Source organism: Coenobita brevimanus, chromosome 65, assembly GCF_032717465.1.
Source record: "Coenobita brevimanus isolate Jiangsu-jjx chromosome 65, ASM3271746v2, whole genome shotgun sequence".
NCBI lineage: Eukaryota > Metazoa > Arthropoda > Malacostraca > Decapoda > Coenobitidae > Coenobita > Coenobita brevimanus.
In genome coordinates this window covers 4,897,083-4,915,645 of record NC_137018.1, presented here as the reverse complement: position 1 = coordinate 4,915,645, position 18,563 = coordinate 4,897,083, and the positions used below count along the sequence as shown (strand labels likewise).

Genomic DNA, 18,563 nt, shown 5'->3' with positions numbered 1-18,563 from the left:
TTTCTGATTCAGTGTTATCTATAAAAACAACAACATCCTCTTAGTGGTTTTGCACAGACTTAAACGATTAAATTATTTCTTTTTTGCAGTAACACAACTCACCCCGTTATTGCATACAAGTAACATAGTAAGTCGGAGCATCTTTTGAATTATTCAAGTATAATCGGTACGAATCAAATGTTTTATTGAAAAACAAATAAACAAACTGATGTATCACCTTATAACTAAGAAGCTGGTGACATCTGATAAGTACCATTATTATTATTATTATTATTATTATTAGGAGTTTGGAAAGGTGTGTGAAAGGAGGAAATTTAAAGTAAATGAGAATAAGAGTAAAGTGATGAAGTGTACGAGGTTGGTAGATGGTAGGGGGATGAATATAGTTTTGAATGGTGAGTTGCTTGAGGAGGTAGAGTGTTTTAAATATTTAGGGTCACATGTTGCTGTGGATGGAAGAATAGATGCAGATGTAAAGTTTAGAATGAATGAAGTAGGAAAGGTGCTGGGAGGAATGAAAAAAGTGTTTAGATGTCGTTCGCTTAGAATGGATGCAAAGAGAAGGCTGTATGAGGGTGTTGTGGTACCGACTGCGTTATATGGGGCTGAAACATGGCATATGGGTGTAGCAGAGAGGAAAAGTTTGAATGTAATGGAGATGAGGCGTCGGAGGAGTATGTGTGGAGTGACGCGTATGAATCGAGTGCGAAATGATGAAGTGCGAAGGAGAACTGGAGTTGTTCGGGAGATGGCTGGTAGAGTTGAGCAGAGGGTGTTGCGATGGTTTGGGCATATGGAGAGAATGGATAATGAGCGATTGGTGAAAAAGATAACTAGATCTGATGTGAGAGGTGTAAGGCTGAGAGGGAGACCATGAATGGGATGGATGGACAGTGTGTAGTGAGCACTGGATGCGAGAGGGATGTCTGTTGAGCAAGGAAGAGTGGCTGTGCGTGACAGAAATAAATGGAGAGAAATTGTGAATGAATAAACGATAACGCAGCCCTGAGGGGATATTCTCCCGCATCCGGTCTGATCAGCTAGTCAGGTCAGGTGCCGGTAAGGGGATGGGTCTATTATGATGTGGCAGGGGTAAACCAGCTCTGCTGTCGGGCCCTACTGCTAATGTCACTGATTGTACTGCGCAGTTGACCCTCGTGCGGTGTGATGCGGTGAGGATCTGTCCCTTTTCCTCTTTGGGGCTAAGATACGAATGAATGTTTGAATGGATGAGTAAATGGGGAGTGTGTCGTCCTGTCTCGGCTACCTCCCTTTCCTTGGGGGAAGCAGCCTTGGTATATAGATAGACGGATAGATTATTATTATTTACCGAGGAATGTATAATAATCTGTCATTCATGCTGAATCTATACCATACCTAGTCTTCTTCATTTTTTTTTGTGATAGGGGTTTTCTAGATTAAATAAAATTGCTTAATGCCGGCCCAAGCGAATCAGTGACAGAGAAAGGGTAAAAATGATTTTTTATAATCCTGTATTTTTGCCAATCTGACAAACGCCGTCTAGAATTAACAAAAATGAAAATTGTGCCATTAAAGCGAAAGGATTAATTAAACAAAAGCCAATTAGCTCATCTTAATCACCTAACAGTACGGTGAAACAGAGAAGGATCCGTTTTAATTAGCGGAGCAGAGGTGTGACTGGCTTCACAAGGAATATATTAGATGAATGGAGAGCCCTGGGAGACGGGGAGAAGCGGGTGGGGGAGGGATGGGCTGTGTTGAGGGTGAGGGGGGTAAGGGAGTCAGAAGAGAGAGAGAGAGAGAGGCAGAGACAGAGGGTAGTGGGTTATCGAGAGGTGTGAATGACTAAGGAAGCCGAATAGGAGGTAGGAAAGTGGGTATGAAGGATGGGAGAGAGTGAGCTGATGGAATGGAGAAAGAATGGGTGCAGTGAAGGAGATAAATCTGCTTCTTAGACGTCTACCTCGTTCATGTTTCTGTTTTGGGTGGTCATTTTACTCCATTATTATTTCCTTATTCTTTAATTATTTATTTTTTATTTTATTTATTATACTACTCCATTAATGTCTTCGCTATTCTTACCTTTATTACACTATTCCTTTCTCTTTTCTTCGTTCCTTACATCCTCTCCTTGACACCCTGTATTGCTTCCCTACAAACCATCTTTTTTCTCTTCCACACCGTCTTTCGCCCACTGCATTCACACCCTTTTCACTATTCTCCACACCCTGCCTCCCTATTCTCCGCACTCTGCTTCCCCTCCACTCCTCTATACCCTGGTTCGATCCTGTCCTCCACATCTTGTTTCCCTCTTCTCCTTCACACCCTGTTTCCTCCTCCACACCGTTCCCCTCCCCTCCTTCACACCCTTATCCCTCTTCTCCTCCACCCTCTGCTTCCCTCTTCTCCTGCACACCCTCCTCTCTTCTCCACCACAAAATGTTTCTCTCTTCTCCACCACACCCTATTTTCCTCTCCTCCTCCACACCTTGTTTCCCTCATCTCTTCCACACCGTAATTCCTTCACAGCTTGCATCCCTCCTACACATTCTGTTCCCTTCTTCTTCACACCCTGTTTCCTTCGTCCCCTTCTCACCAGTTTCTCTTTTCTCTTGAACTTCTGTTTTCCCTTCCTCCTCCTCCTTCACATTCTATTATCCTTTCATCCTCACCTTGTTTTCCTCCATTTCGTCTTTCCTCCACCTGGCTCCCCCTCCCTCTTGACCTTCATTTCCCCCCCTCTCCTTCCACACTTTTTCTTTTCCTGTTCTTAATTTTCTTCACTTTAATTATCTGTCTTCCTGTTTTCAATTATGTTTTATTTTTATACCCAGTTGCCTCGCTGCTTCCCTGAATTTTACTCCGCATTTTCTTCTCGGAACCTTGATTTAATTTCATCGGATTTGCTTTTTGTTCTCCTCTTTCCTTCATTTCTTCCTTCTTTCTTTTTTCTTCATTCCTTTCTCCTTTCATCCTTTCTGTCATTTTGCCCACCTATTTTTGCTTCATTTTTCCTCTCCTATCTTCTCATGTTTTTCCCCTTTTTATCCTTCCACCTTTAACTCCTTCATTTGTTTTTTACCTTCTCATTCCTTTCCTTCGACCCAACATTAGTCTTACCCTTCCCTCCTTCCTTCCTTCCTTTAATACGTTCATTCTTCCCTTTCTGTAATACCCACACGTCTTCAACTCTTCCTTCGTATATCTTGTTCCTTCCTGTGCTTTTTTTTTTTTTTTCCACACTTCTTTACTTCCTTCCAAACTTCCTTTCCCTTCCACGCTATTCCTTTCTCCCTCCTTATGTTCCAGTATTCCTTCTCTCTGTTCAACCATCCTTACACTTTCACTGCTTCTTCCTCTTTCCTTTTCTTTCACCATTCCTTCCTTTCATTCTCCCTTCCTCTTCTAGACTGTTCCTCCCTCCCTACTTTTCTTGCTTCTTTCTTTCCTTCTTTCCTTCTTTCTTTTTTTCTCTTTCTTTCCTATCGTCTGCCCGTCTGTCTGTTTGTCTGTCTGTCTTGCTGGCTGGCCGTCAGGTTTTGTTTGTTTGCTTGTTTCTATCTTTCTTCCCCTTCTTCATTCCTTTATTTCATCCGTCCTTCCTTCCTTCCATTCTCATTTTCATTTCTCCTTCCTCTTTTCCTTCCTTCCTTCCTATCTGCTTTGCCATAACATTTCTATCATCCTTCCCAGTTTCATCCTAGTCCTTCTTTCCTTTTAACTCTCCCACTTTTACTTCCTATTATTTTTCCTATTATTATTTTTCCTATGCCTTTCACATTTTCATTCCTCTCTGCTCATCTCTTACCATTGCTTCCGTCCAGTCATCCTTTCCGTTCCATCTGTTTCTTTCTCCTTTCCTTTAATTCACTCTTCCTTCATTGCATCTTTCCCTTTGTTCTACCATTTTCTGTTTTCCCTCTCTGTTTTACCTCCATCCAGACATTTTCCCTCCCTTCTCTCCTCCCTCTACTCTTCTTTGCCCATTTATATATCTTTGTCATCTTCCTTCTTCCACTCTGTTTCTTCTTCCTTGTCCCTTGTCCACCTTTACTTCTCTTCCCCCATTCCGTCTTCCCCTACACCTGGTTTTCCCCCATCGTGCTTTTCCTATTACCTAGTGGCACCCAATTTAACTTTATACCTTCCAATTTGCCTCTCATTTATCCTACCAACTTTGACCTCCGCCTCTCCTACACCCTCCTCTCCCCTCACCCACTCTTCCCTACCTCCTGGTTACATGGCTTCTTTTTGCTACTGTTTCACTCATAATTTCTCTCCCTCTCTCTCTCTCTCTCTCTCTCCCTACTTCTTCCCCTCCATCTCACCGTCCAACATCTTGCATTCAGCTGCATTTCTTTTCAGTATTTACGTCTCTTATTCAATCTCCTTTCCCCTCAGCTCTGTCTTTTCTACAAGTTACATTCGTTTATTTTGCTTTCGTCCTACCCTCAACGCCTTCAGTTTTCTTTTCCAGTCTGATTCACTACTACGCATTTCTTCCCCCTATCCCATCCTTGTCCACTTGACACTTTACTTACCGTTCATTACTTCAGCTCTAGCTCCCATGCACTCTCCTTTCCCGTTTACCCTTCATTCCCAACGCCCTGTTTACATTAGTTTCCCTTCCGTTCCACCCTCCGTGTTCTCCTTCATTCTGTTTCCCCCACGCTTTTCTTTTTCTTCCTCGGCTCCCATTCACCTTCTTGGCCCGTTAACCTTTATTCCGTGTCCTGTTTACATTCGTGTACCTTCCACCCTCAGTTTTCTGTTTATTCTGTTTTCCCACGCTTTTCCTCCCCTTCATCGCACTCTTTCTCCCTCTTACCTCGTACCTGCTTTACACTCTTGAGTTCCCCCCCCTATGAGCTCCTCTTTCTTCTCCCTACGCCCTATGCTGTTTAAATTCTCCTTACTTTTGCTGCATCTCTTGTTTCCTTCAGGTATAGTCTGTTTCCCAGTATATTTGTTCCCCTCCATCCCTCTCCTCTTCACACCTTTCCTCTCTCTCACCTTTTCACCCTTCAGTCCTACCTAGTACACGTTTTCCTTCCCTCTACTACCCCTTGCCTCGTAACTCACACCCTTTATAATAAATGGGTTTATTTTCAGATAAGGAAATATCTTTAGGAGCGGCGTTGTCCGTTATTTGCAAATAATTATGTGCAACAACTGAAGTTATATCATGAATGGCTTTCCATTACACTACTTCAGTGATTATATTAAAGTAAATATGATTACTTCCTGTTTTAAAAATTGCTATCAATGTAACGTTACCAAAATTTAGCTCTAATATTCTACAAGTGAATGGTCTAAAATGTTTTTGATACGCTACAACAAGTACAATTACCTGCTGTACATCTAACTGTAACACAATTGAAACGTTTAGGGAACAGTAAAATTGTCGTATTGTTTTGAAATTCCATTAATTTGGGCGATTCGGCTTGAACAGTGGTAATAATACACCGAATACTTTAATCTCTGCGCTTTACTGTCGGTGGCGTAAAAAGAGAATATGTTTTGCTCTCTCTCTCTCTCTCTCTCTCTCTCCATACTTTTACTCTTCGTCTCTGGATTCAAGTAACGTTGTTTTTAGTTGATTCTTGCCAATTCCAGGCGATTTCATTCTTCTTGGGAAAAATGTCCGACTGAGTGAAGGTTAGAAAGATCACAATTAACACCTTTGCTATGATAAAATGTGCCGGTGAATCTAGGACCTGCTGAACCATTTTACTTCCATAAATGTGGGTGTGAAGGTAAGGTTGGCAAATTAGAGGATATGTCTGCTGTTCAAAAGGACTGGAGTTCGATCTCACGGTGGGGTAAGAAAGAGTTTGTTGGTCTGAATTTCGCTAAACCAGACTACTGATCATCCTGCAGACACAAGTACTTAAAAGAATAAAAATATAATAAAGAAAAGTCTGATACCATAAGTTCCCATTAAAACAGACCTAACATGTGTTCAATAGGCCGGTGGATATTAGTGCCAAAGTGGTGATATGTGATGGTGTGTGGCATGTAGGGGTGCTGGGCCTCAGGGAACGAGGTTGTCAAGTCTACGTTCAGGGTCCGACCAAAGGTAAAAAAAGAAAGAATCGTACTCCATGATTACCTCATTTTCTTCGGTCGTCTTTCAACTCCCACGTCGAGACGTACAGACAGCCTAGTTTGTGTGTGTGTGTGTGTGTGTGTGTGTGTGTGTGTGTGTGTGTGTGTGTGTGTGTGTGTGTGTGTGTGTTTGTGTGGTGGAAGACGTCCAATGCAGAGGACAGGTGTAATTAGGAAGGAGTGAAGAGTAGGTCACAGGAGACAGAGAACGTTAATACCACTATCATTAGCCCTCTCATGGTAGGGACAACTCTGGTATTATACATCTCTATCTATCTATATACCTAGGCTGCTTCCCCCAAGGAAAGGGAGGTAGCCGAGACAGGACGACACTCTCCCCATTTACTCATCCATTCAAACACATTCATTCGCATCTTAGCCCCAAAGGGGAGAACGGACAGATCTTCACCGCACCACACCGCACAAGGGTCAACTGCGCAATGCAATCAGTGACATCCGCAGCAGGGCCCGACAGCAGAACTGGTTTACCCCTGCCACATCATAACAGACCCATCCCCTTACCCGCACCTGAATACTGCCACCGTATTCCCTGCGTGTCGTAAAAGGCGACTAAAAGGGGCGGGGTGAGGGGACTAGGGACCCCCTCCTCTGTTTTTTAGTTCCTAAAAAGAGACAGGCCAGAGAAAGGGATGGGGGATGGAGTTATCCCCGTACCCTGAAGATTGCGTATTATACATGGCGATCATAAAGTCTCTGTGCACTTTATATTGTTAAATAGAAAGTGATTTATAATTCTGTTACCCATAATAATTAAATAAGCGCATTTGATATAAAGCTAAAGTTAATTTTATGTTGTGCTCTCCTTGAAATTACGTTAGAAGTATGCTTTGACCTTAAATACATTCTGGATACATTATTTTCTATTTTACTGCTACACCATACTATTCAAGTGCACAGAGACCTTTTGATAACTCTGTACTTCTGCTAAAACCAGGAGAATTTTCAGGTAAAACTGAGCCATTCAGTCTGAGGGCGTTAACAACTACATCAGGTTACTTTCCTAGCCTTGATGTATGTTTTCACCCTCCAACTCTCACATCGAAAACTGCACACAGCTGAATATTTATTTGTGTGTGTGTGTGTGTGTGTGTGTGTGTGTGTGTAGAGACGTCAAAGGTAAAAGACAGATGTAATTTGGTAGGTGTAGGGGAGGTGACATTTCTCGTTAGTTACGGAGTGTCCTCGTCGACCCGCTGGCAAAATGAAAGGGAAGAGCATCGGGGTGGCAGCAGGTATGACAAGGCCGGCATGAGTTTTATACACGCAAATATAGAACTTGTAAAGGGAGGATGGGTGCAGTTAGCTGGGGATACATTTTATTACCTGACGTAAACTATCAATCGTTGTAGTATTTAAGGAAGAGTGGAAAAGAGAAGCTGACTGTAATTGAAGTATTTTTTACTACGTGAATTAGGGGTCATGGTAGCTCCTATGCAGTGACTGAAGAATACTTGTATGTATTGTGACCTCTAACCCCCTTGATGCTGTGACCTCTTTTTACTTTTTAATATAACTATTTAACCAGATAATGTATTAGGCTTATGAAAGTGCCATGGTAATTGAGGGATAACTGAAACCTGTAAATATTCCCTCAAAAAAAAAAAAAAAAAAAAAAAAAAAAAAAACTTTCCTAAAAAGATAAAAATTGATTGAAGGTAACAAGAGTATATGCAAATGCCGTCCTACTTAAGAGGTTAGGCATCTCTGTTCTCGGCAGCTGTTTTTATTTTTTTTCAATTCACGCCAGACCATATTATTCTGCTGAGGGCGAGTCATAGAATAATGAGTGTTACATAAATGACACAAGAATATAGGAAATAGTGGAAGTGTGGGTGCTGTGGGATGGAGATATGTTTTACTAGTGTTGACTAGTAATCGAGGGAGGTTGATGATAATTTAGACTTATTCTTTTTTATTTCCCTCAATCTTTAGTCATGGGAGTCATTCTGTAATGTTTTCTAAAGGGTACTGTAGGAGTTGTAAATACTATCACTGTTAAGTATCTCATGGCTGAGATAACTCTTGCATTGTATTCCACTTTTCATTTGACAAGTTTATTCTGAGAGTGAGTCCAAGGTCCGTTTTCTCGTCAGAAGCTCCCTAATAACTTTTTTCTAATCGACTTATTCTGCTATATCTTACTGTCCTTTTCGATTTTACATAAATCCTTCCAGATTCGCCATACGCTGCATAAAGACGTACAAATGGACATTAACAAGCCATAACCAAAATAAATCGCTAAGGAAAAGGTGCTAGGGAGCCTCTTTACCAGACGGGAATACGAGCTTTAGGATTTCGATGGTTAAGCAAAGGAAGAAAATACCAAAGTAACAGAGGAAGGTTGGGTGATGTTCCCCGGCAATACATTTTACTGTCGTGAAATGGCAAACGTGAGAGTTTTAAAGGTGAAGAGGGAAAGAGTGGTTGATGATGATTGGGGATGTTCTTTATTTAAGTAAACTGCGAGTCATAACAATCTTTGTGCAACGTATCATAAATACTTCATCTCTGACGAGCAGTTTGCTGTAATTTACATGTATCATGTGCGCTCTCAGCTCGAATATTGGTCATTGTTGTGGAGTGGATTTGGAGAGGTTGCACTAAAGCAACAAAATTCCGAACAAAGCTATAAGAATAATTTATAACCTTGGAATTACAAATAAAATACCTCCTTCACAAGTAAAACGAAATGTTGCCTCCCTTGAATTATCTTAGAGATACTTTTATAGCAAATGCTCAGACGAATTTGCATCAATTGTGTTACTTCTCTACGCCCTTCCCGGTGCTACAGGGTCATCTGATGGCGCTCATGGCTTGGCTGTCGCACTGCCATATTGCAGAACATCTGCTTATCAGAATTCCACTACTCCCAGAACTGCTTCTCTTTGGATCTCGCTTCCACAGCTTGGTTTCCCCCAAACTTCAACCTACCGAAGTTCAAGTCCGACTGTTACAGATTTTTTAATGAGCGGTGGACACCTGTAATCTGGTGTATGGATTTTTTTATTTAAATTGTTTTTCTATTATCTGTTTATTTTCTTAAAAAAATGGTGGAACTACTGTCAACATTAAGCCCTTCATATTCGGGACAATTCCGGTTTCTGTTCGAGATTAAGCCAGACGATATACTCAGGTGAGTCATGGGATCTTGAGAACTGAATGAGAGGAAGAGAGAGGTTGATGGTAAATGGGGATATAATTTATCTTAGTGAATTGGGAGGCATGGCATTATTGATCTCATTATTATTATTTTTTTCCAGGAAAGGGTGAGAAGTGCTTGTTACTTGAGAATTCATTTGAGCAAATTTACCCTCTTATGGTTTATTAGTAATGGTAGTAGAAGTAGTAGTAGTGGCCAAAAATTAGTAGGGGAAATGAGAGTTTCAGTAAATTATTATATTATTATTAGTAGCAATATCGTCATCATTAGCAACACCAGCATTATCATTATCTGAGAGTTAGAACAGGAACCGAATCTTAATACAGGTACAGCTAACTTCTTCGTTAAATGAAACAGATCTAGTACTGTACCCCCCACCTAGCATCAGACGATTTTATTCAGCAAGGAATGAACCAAAGGATCATGAAAGTTACCTGGAAGTAATACCTATCTGCCATCACTTTTTTCTTTCTTACTGTGAAATTTCATGTTGGTTATTCCCTCTTTCTCATATCCACCCTCTTCAAAGACCATTTCTCACAAAGATTGCTTCATCTGTGTACGATTGGATGCCTTTCTGTAAACTTGGCTCTCTGCAATTTCCTTTACCTCTTTCTCCCTCCTTTTCTTACTCTTTTCTCTTTAGATCCATGGATAACGCACATAAATCTCTTGAAGATGCAGACAAAGATGACTGAACTGCAATCTCGCGTACTTAGATGTCTCACTAGCACCTCTTCTATAACATGTTACCTGGACAGTACGGCCGAATTCTCTTTTATACGCTTTCCATTATATAAGGCTGAGTACGGAGAGCTCTCGTGTTTTATCCCACCTAACTACGATTTTCTTCAGCTGAGGGTATGTTAGGGGATTCTGAAGGTGTTGATACGGCATTCACTCTCTCAAGGCAAAAAAAAGTTGGCCTAATAACACAGGTAACGACAGGCAAACGTTATTCAACCGAACGAGAGTTATTGGAATACGATGGTGTTAATTTCGACATAATTAACATCATCATTATAAAGAGAAATTTGTTCCGTAAAAATAAAAATAAAGCGGGAAATAATAGGTGACAGGGAGACTACTAAGGCCACTAGCTTTGATGTGCTACAGGTGCTGGGACATTTTTTGTTTTCTAATATTGCACAAAAGGGGGCTTTGTACAAAAGCCTCATCCATATCTGCATGAAAGAAATTCAAATGCCTGTGCACATGTGAGAGTTTTGTGTGTGTGTGTGTGTGTGTGTGTGTGTGTGTGTGTGTGTGTGTGTGTGTGTGTGTGTGTGTGTGTGTGTGTGTGTGTGTGTGTGTGTGTGTGTGTGTGTGTGTGTGTGTGTGTGTGTGTGTGTGTCTGTGTGTGTGTGTGTGTGTGTGTGTGTGTGTGTGTGTGTGTGTGTGTGTGTGTGTGTGTGTGTGTGTGTTTGGAGGAAGGATGGAAGGGGAAAGGGGGAGGTAGAGATTGTAAAGAAAAGGGAAAGAGGATGGTTGTAAAAAGAGGAGCAAGGGTGAAAAGAGAAAATGGAAGGAGGAAAGATGCAGAAAAACAAAGACAAGAGAGGAGTATAGAAAGAGGGAGAAGGGTGTAAAAAGTGGGGGAAGGAGGGAGTAGAGAGAAGGGGAGTGGATATGTGCAGAGAGGAGGGACCAGGAAGAGATGTAAACAGACTGGGAGCTGTGTAGAGAGAGGATCGAGGAGAAAGGAAGGATGTAGAGAGACGAGGGAAGGGGAAGGGATATAGAAAAAGGAGAGTAGAGAAGGGATGGGAGCGGGGAGAGAGAGGGGGAAGGGTGGAACGGTTTAGAGGGAGAGGGGGAATTAGGCGATCAGGTATATAGAGCGAGGGGAATCGGGTGGTGGGATAGAGAAAGATGAGGTATGGAGAGGTGTAAAAATGAGGAGAGAAGGAGATGGGGAGGGGAAATCAGGCGGGAAAGGGAGAGGTGTAGAGATACAGGGAAGGGGAAAGGAAGAGGGAATTTCGTCAGAACGTGGAGTTACAGAGATGCTCGTATTCAAAACTCGTATGGTCCCTTCATTTTTATTTCTCCCTTTCCATTCTTCATAACAAAAATTTTTACAGTAAAGCTAAGGCATTTCATGCAAACTTAGTATTCGTTTTTTGCCTATGGGTAGAGTGACAAATGCTATCACGGAGCTGTCTCACTCTATTCAGTGAGCGAAAAGATTAAAACAAAAAATTACTGGCACACAGTTTCCCCTCATTTTTCAGTCCCTCTCCTGGTATTGGGATTACTCGGTATTTGTTTTGTTTATTTGTTTATGTTTTTTATCGATATTCCATGCACACTACCAATTAACTTTAGGGTCGTTTATCCCAGCTAATCTCAACCGTTTATAGCCACCATTTTTATATACGCTGTATCAACGTGCGCACATCGGGACAATTAAACAATGCCGTTTCTTTTCTCTTTCCAGTCGGCAGTGATATTAGGATATTTTTTGTCATTAATCACTACATATTTGGAAAACGCAGCACCATTATGAAGGTGGTAGTTGTATGCTGAAAGATAAAAATAGAGTAAAATGACGGACTGAACCAATGAACGGCAGGGTAAAGCGGCTTTGCTCGACCTTCATGGAGGCCGACGGGAGATCAACAAACATAATATGTTCACCGCCAACTTGCCCGGAAAAGAGGATGATATACGATATAGATGATGTACAGATACGCCACTATGGCACAGAAGAGACTATGTTCTCTAACTTACCATGCTGTATTTTATATTTTCCTTGTGACCTGGTGCAGTTTTGGAGTAATCTAGAATATGACCCTACTTTAAGCGTGCTATTGTAAAATGCTCCTATTCTTTCTGGGTTACATTAAAGACTGTTGAACATATTCATGGGCATGTACACTTGACAGAGAAAGTAGTAAGTATTTCAGAATGAGCTCGAAGCCTTCTGCTACATGTGCACTTCTTAATACACTCAATGTAGCTCGTTCTTGTGGCATCTTCAGCTAAAAATGCTACTTCTATTGCAATATTACAGACTGGAAGAGCAGTGTTGAGAATGTTCACTCGTTGTGTGTTGTGTGACGCTCCGTGTGCTGGAAAGTCTGTACCAATCATGTAATGTACAAAAAAATAGAATTAACTCTTGTGACTATAGTAATGTTGAGTAATTATCTTTTTCCCAGTTTTATCTGACATTCATTTAAATCTGGTAAACCCTAGCCATAGCCTTGACTGTACTAAGCCTGATACGCGTCACGGTTTGTTTGAGCTTCAGCAAACTTGAGGAAGATACTGGAGGCGGCCAGCTTAAAAGACGAGTCGCGAAAGGGAATGGAAGTCTTAATATTTACGGGGCATGGGGTTCTGTCCAAGATTCAGATTGTCAGTGCTCTCACCCTGTGTTTCGTTTCATCTCGTTGATAACATGTTTCCGACGAGTGTGGCTGCATGCTTAATTCTGAATAGTCTGCATCTCATATTACAGAGTGAGGATAGCAAAAACGGAGGTCAAACATATGCTTTGTTGGCCGCAATTTTAATATTAGTGTACATCTCATATTCCACAGTGCAGCCAGCAAAGACCAGCCAGAAATATCCTTGGTTCATGCTACAGAAATAATTGTCAAATATAAGTGAGTTGCTCTTCTGTTTGTGACCTAAGGCAATATACGGATACTAATTTCCTCACTGTACACTCGTGGCCTATGGTACCTGATCACCCTCTACCTCTGTCCTGTCCCAGAATGAAGTCGCACAAGAGTTTCACACCGGACTAAGGCTTGTTGTTGGTAGTTTGAAGGCTTTCCAGACAGAACAAGCAACACTGCCATCGTCAACAGCTCTTCGTGTAATCTAGATAAACTTTGAATCAGCACCTTAACACTGAACAATAAATACAGGTATCTCTGTACCCACACCTGGTTCCTACTTCCAGCTTGTGGTTGGGACAGAGAGTAAATGAAAAGTATAGTTCATGAATGTGCATTATATCATGAGCATAAGATTCCGATCACCCTCCAGAACCTACACGAGCTTGCAGATAGACAGATACAAAATTACGAAAATAAGTAGAAGCAGAATAAAAAGCAATATTAGGGAGATGGAATGCATCTACTCAGTCTGTTTACAACTAGGATAGAAGGAGGAACCTAGAATTTTATATCAATCGTCGTGCGTAGTAGTTCGGGGGAATGTTTACTTGGCATTTTCCCTGCTACTTATATTGAATTTTAATGGTAGGCCTTAAGATACTGTGGGTGCTTTCCTTTTCAGTTACAAATAAGTTTTCATGGAGAAGGAAGTCTGTGCATCCAGTTGGCAATTGGATCGATTCTCAGGCCAGTCCGAGTTTGGGCACTGTGCGTCTACGAAGTCCATGTTCAAGGTGATCTGGGCTGTACTGCTTCTGTTCATTGTGGCCAGTACGTGACGACTATTTTCGACACGGACCGACACAGTTAGCGGTCTCGGGTGTGTGAGCGGGTCGGAGGTCGTCCTGGTTGAGCCTGGAGAGAGAGTGTCTATAAACTTTACTTTACCTTGGCCTAAAAATTACCATCTCTCCATCTTGAATGCTGAGTTGTAAAGAATAGATTAACTCTTGAATGTAATGCTAGTCACAGTGAAGTGCTAGGGAAAGGATGCAGAGCGGTTGTCGTTTCCTGGCACTGAGCTACGTGATATAAGCTGCAAAGGATGACAGGTTGGGCAAAGTTAATGTGAAAACAGTATAGCGATGCGTACTTGGTAGATGATACATCTTGTTATCGAAAAGAGCCGCAATGGGAATGAAATCCTCTTAATACTAAAGATAATGATGAAAATTACTGACTCTCCTCCACCCAGTATAAAGTCATGATACGAGTTTGTTTTCATGTCATTTCACCAGTGCTGTTGTTGATAAAGATAAATAATCACCAGAAACAGATTAGGAGTTCTACATAATAAGTTAAGGGGCTCAGGAAATCTGAAATGTCTCCAGAACTGACATACTTTATAATGCGTACGAGCTGCATGGTTGCCGTATCAGTGTAACATTTGACAGAGTATTTTACTACATATTGCCTGTATTAATCATCATGAAACTGGAAATGAATGTGGAAAATTATAGCTTCACCTATTTCTTCACTGTAAATGTACAGAAATACATTATAAAATATACTGTATTAGCCTTTAGTATTCTCCTAAATTTGCACATTAATTTTGTTGGAGATTAATAAATTATTATATTTCCTAATTCAGTCCTGCTGATGATGTCATCTGAGTAGTGACATATTCGCAGGTACGACTCCCATAAAAGCTGAGAGATTCTGGAGGTTTGTTGTCTGTCTTCTTCTCTGTCAGCAACTAGATCCTACACTTGCACAAATTAGAACAAAAATTGTCATGTAAGCAGATTTGCGAAATGACGGTATCAGCTAAAACTGGTTCTGCTCGATCGCTCCTCTCCGAGAATCCTTCCCCTCCTGTTACATTGAGAAATATTAGCATATTTTACTAAGAATTATTTTGTGCGGAGACCTACAGGAACGTCGAATTACTTTTGAAAACATTTTGGCAAGATGCTAAAATGGAGTCTAAAGACGGAGACTAGACTTTTTCGAAATGCTCGTGTTTATATATAGTGGGAACTGATTACTATGCGTTCATCACAAACTTTTACTGTTTACTTGCGCTCTTCGGAAATACTGCTTTAACACGGTCATATTCTCTCTCTCTCTCTCTCTCTCTCTCTCTCTCTCTCACACACACACACACACACACACACACACACACACACACACACACACACATTTTCTGTTACTGACCTAAACATTCACTCACTCTCACTCCCAAACTGGCATTCCCCACTAGACTCACATTTTCACTCACTTTCATTCCTGAATCACTTTCTCACACACTCTCACATTCCCATTGGGTATCAAACTTTCACAGCCGCTCGTGCCCTCTCATTCACTCCCTCACTGACTCTCCAACTCTTGCATTCACTGCCACCCTCGCTCACTCAGTCACTCACTCTCAAACCATCTGGGTCTCTCCAACTCAGTCACTCTCACTTACACAGATTTTCTCATTCATCCTTTTATTCACTTAATTACATTCACCCTTACATTTACTTTCACATTCATTCATTTTCATACCAAGTCACCCTTGAGGTCTCACCCACACTCACTCTCTTAACCACAGACTGACTCCCTTGCCTGTATGATGGGGGAGCATCTCTGTAATAAGTTCTGTCCGTCTGTTATTCATAAAAGATTCTCTGATATAAGCTGTTGGACTCCCGTAGACTTCAGTAACCCTAACGAAGCCACACCATCCTACGCCACACCACGTCACACCACATCCCATTACACCACGCCACATTACACCACGCCACATTACACCACGCCACATTACACCACGCCACATCACACCTCGCTTCACTGCACATGGACACATTACCACACCACACCACGCCGCAGCTTTCAAACATCAACATACTCTGCAAAAATAAACGAACCAAAGAATATTAGCCAGACATATCCAAAAATAAGTCGCTGAGGAAGAGGTGCTAGGAGCCTCCTTACCCGACGACGGTACAGGTCTCTGAAAATGAGTGTGAGAGAAAGGTCTGTTGGAGAGTGTGGAGTGAGAAGGGTAGTGAGAAGTGTGAGAACCATGATCTGAATTCACAATACAGTTATGATCAGTTATAAGATGGCCTGATAGCTACTTGTTAGTTAAAATTAAATGATATTTGTGACTATTTTCCCTGCACACATGTCGATTTGCAACCCTAGCTTCAGACAAAATTGACCTTGTAGTCTGAAGGCCCAGAAGAAAAGAATGGGCAAGATACTATACCCTTTTCACGTTAACCTAGCTCAGACTTTCGTCCTTTTGTAGCTTACTGCACGTAGCTCAGTGGCAGAAAAACACAGTGCTACGGGTTTACAGCCTTTCCATAACACTTCTTTCATACGAGCACCATATTCTAATGCTAATCTATTGTTACGACTCAGCAGTAAAGTTGGAGAGGTGGCAATTTTAAGGCAAGTTAGAGCAAAAAGAGTATAGCAAGAAAGTAGAAACCCTCACCTTGGGAATCGGAATAATGGAGGGAGGCTGACGGATTTATGTGGTTGACAGAAAATTCAATGCGTGCCTAAGCTGTTCTGTTGAGCCTGTCGTTCTATAGACTCAGTATAACGATAATGATCACGGAACAGAATGATGGAGCTTCCTGGTTGATAGATCATAATAATTCAAGCCATTTCGATCAAGAATACAGTTATTGTTTCAAGTAATGTGGACCTGTATCTCTGAAAAACGGAAGAGGTAAGAGACCATTACGTGGCCACCGCGGAGACAGGTAGCTTATGTCCTTTTCTAATCCTCATTTTTCTGTTCCGGCTGTATTCTTAGCCTGAGAGGGGCTTAGTTTGCTTCTTTGCACATATTGTAGGTTATTTTCACTGATATGGGTCGCCAGGGAGGAAAGTGATGCACATGTATGTGTGAAGTAGAAGCAGTGGAATAGTAGGTGAATTTTTGTCCCTTATTGTACATGATTAGCGTGACTGAAAACATTAATTGTGCCTCCGACCAGGAAGAGAGAGGCATTGAGGGTAACTAAATGAATAATACAACTACTGCAGGAAGGGTACGGCATATTTTGTTTAAAATGTTAACGTATGTAAGGCAGAAAAATACCTTGCGGTGGATGGGTCACTGTGCATTTATGTGTATGGAAGAAACGAATGGCAGAACAAAAATTGTTGTAACTTATAAATAAAAGGCACTGAGAGTATATCCAGATGTAGGAAACTGTTGCAAAAATACCCAGAATTATGTGATAGAGTGTAAGTGGTTATGAGAGTGGACACGCTATGACTGAGAATACGTAAATGAAATGCTACTGTATGTATTGCCACCGTGACTGATAATGTCTACGTGGAGAGGGTCCTGAGAAACGTAAAATGAAGGAAGGTATAATGAAGAAGTTGCACCAAACCATGATATTGCTAAATGGCACCAAGGCAGAAGGGAGCGAGGGAAAAATTTTCTTAAATGTATGATGTGAAGAGTACTGAGAAAAATTATAATATTGGAAACTGAAACAGTTGGAGAGAAAGAGTAAGAATGGTAGAGCGAGAAAATAGGGAGGAGTTGTTCTGGCAAGGAGATGGATGCTTCTGGCTTACTACTGATATAGTCCAATGTGGAGATGAAAATATAAATTACAGCAGTCTGATACAGTGATTTGACTGTATAATTGAAAAGCGAAATTTGGATGTAAGCGTTTCTCTGACTAAGCCGATTTCTTGTGGTATTTGAAAGAAGATAAAAAGGTGAGCAGAGGTATGATGCCGAATGTTAGGAATATATTTGTGGGTTACTTCCGTACTTACAGAGTACTGGGGACAATAATGATAGCACAGAGGATGATGTGAATGAAAGTTAGCAGCAGTGAAAGAACAGTTACACGGCACTGGATTGTAAGTGAGAGAGTGGAGAAACTGCTGGAGGTTCATTCAAACACTGACACACTGCAAAGCAGAAGTAGTGGTGGTAGCTATATTTTCAAATGAAACGCCAACCCAGTAGATTACAGGCTTAAATTCCCCCACTGCAGTCCAACATCTTCCTTTTGGGGGATAGGGAAGTTACAGAGCAACGATTTTATGATCAGGCAGTTGAGCCGCCTAGTTATATCGGTGCCACCACATTAAGGCGTCTCTCTCCAGCAATATCAGCAAGAGTAAAAGCAGTTAAAACAGCTGCGTAGAAGTTTTTTCATTCATTCATTGCCAGACGCCTTGTATCCCAAACGGGGTGGCCAAGGGCTTAGAGTTAATTGTTTTACAGGGAGGGGCACTAATCCTCCACCAACCCCACTTGACACGTAGGGAGAACGTTATGCCAACAGCATCTGGTGTTCCCAGGCGGTCACCCATCCAAGTACTAACCAGACCCAATGTTGCTTAACTTCGCTGATCGGACAGGAAGCGGTGTACTCAACGTGGTATGGCGCGTAGAAGTACGTGTGTGATTTATCTACTCTGCTACAAGGATGTGTTATTTTTTTTCAGTATTGTTAAAGAAAGGTTGAGTATACCTCATGATCCCTGCACTGTATGAGGGCCTTCCAAACATGAATATAATCAGTCCAGAGTAACACATAACATAGGACATCGGGGTGATATGGGTGAAGGGAGTGTCGAGGGATGTGGTGAGGAAAATATTGCACTACGACATCATGAAGCAGAGTGAGAGACCACTAAACCCTTCCAATACGATGCTGTCATTTGTATTTCATTCTTCATAC

General features: G+C 41.5%; 1 pseudogene; it reads right to left on the bottom strand.

Annotated features, from left to right (window-relative positions):
• Positions 1-18,155: 18,155 nt before the first annotated feature.
• On the bottom strand, positions 18,156-18,275 carry LOC145405137 (5S ribosomal RNA; annotated as a pseudogene).
• Between the last annotated feature and the right edge of the window lie 288 nt (positions 18,276-18,563).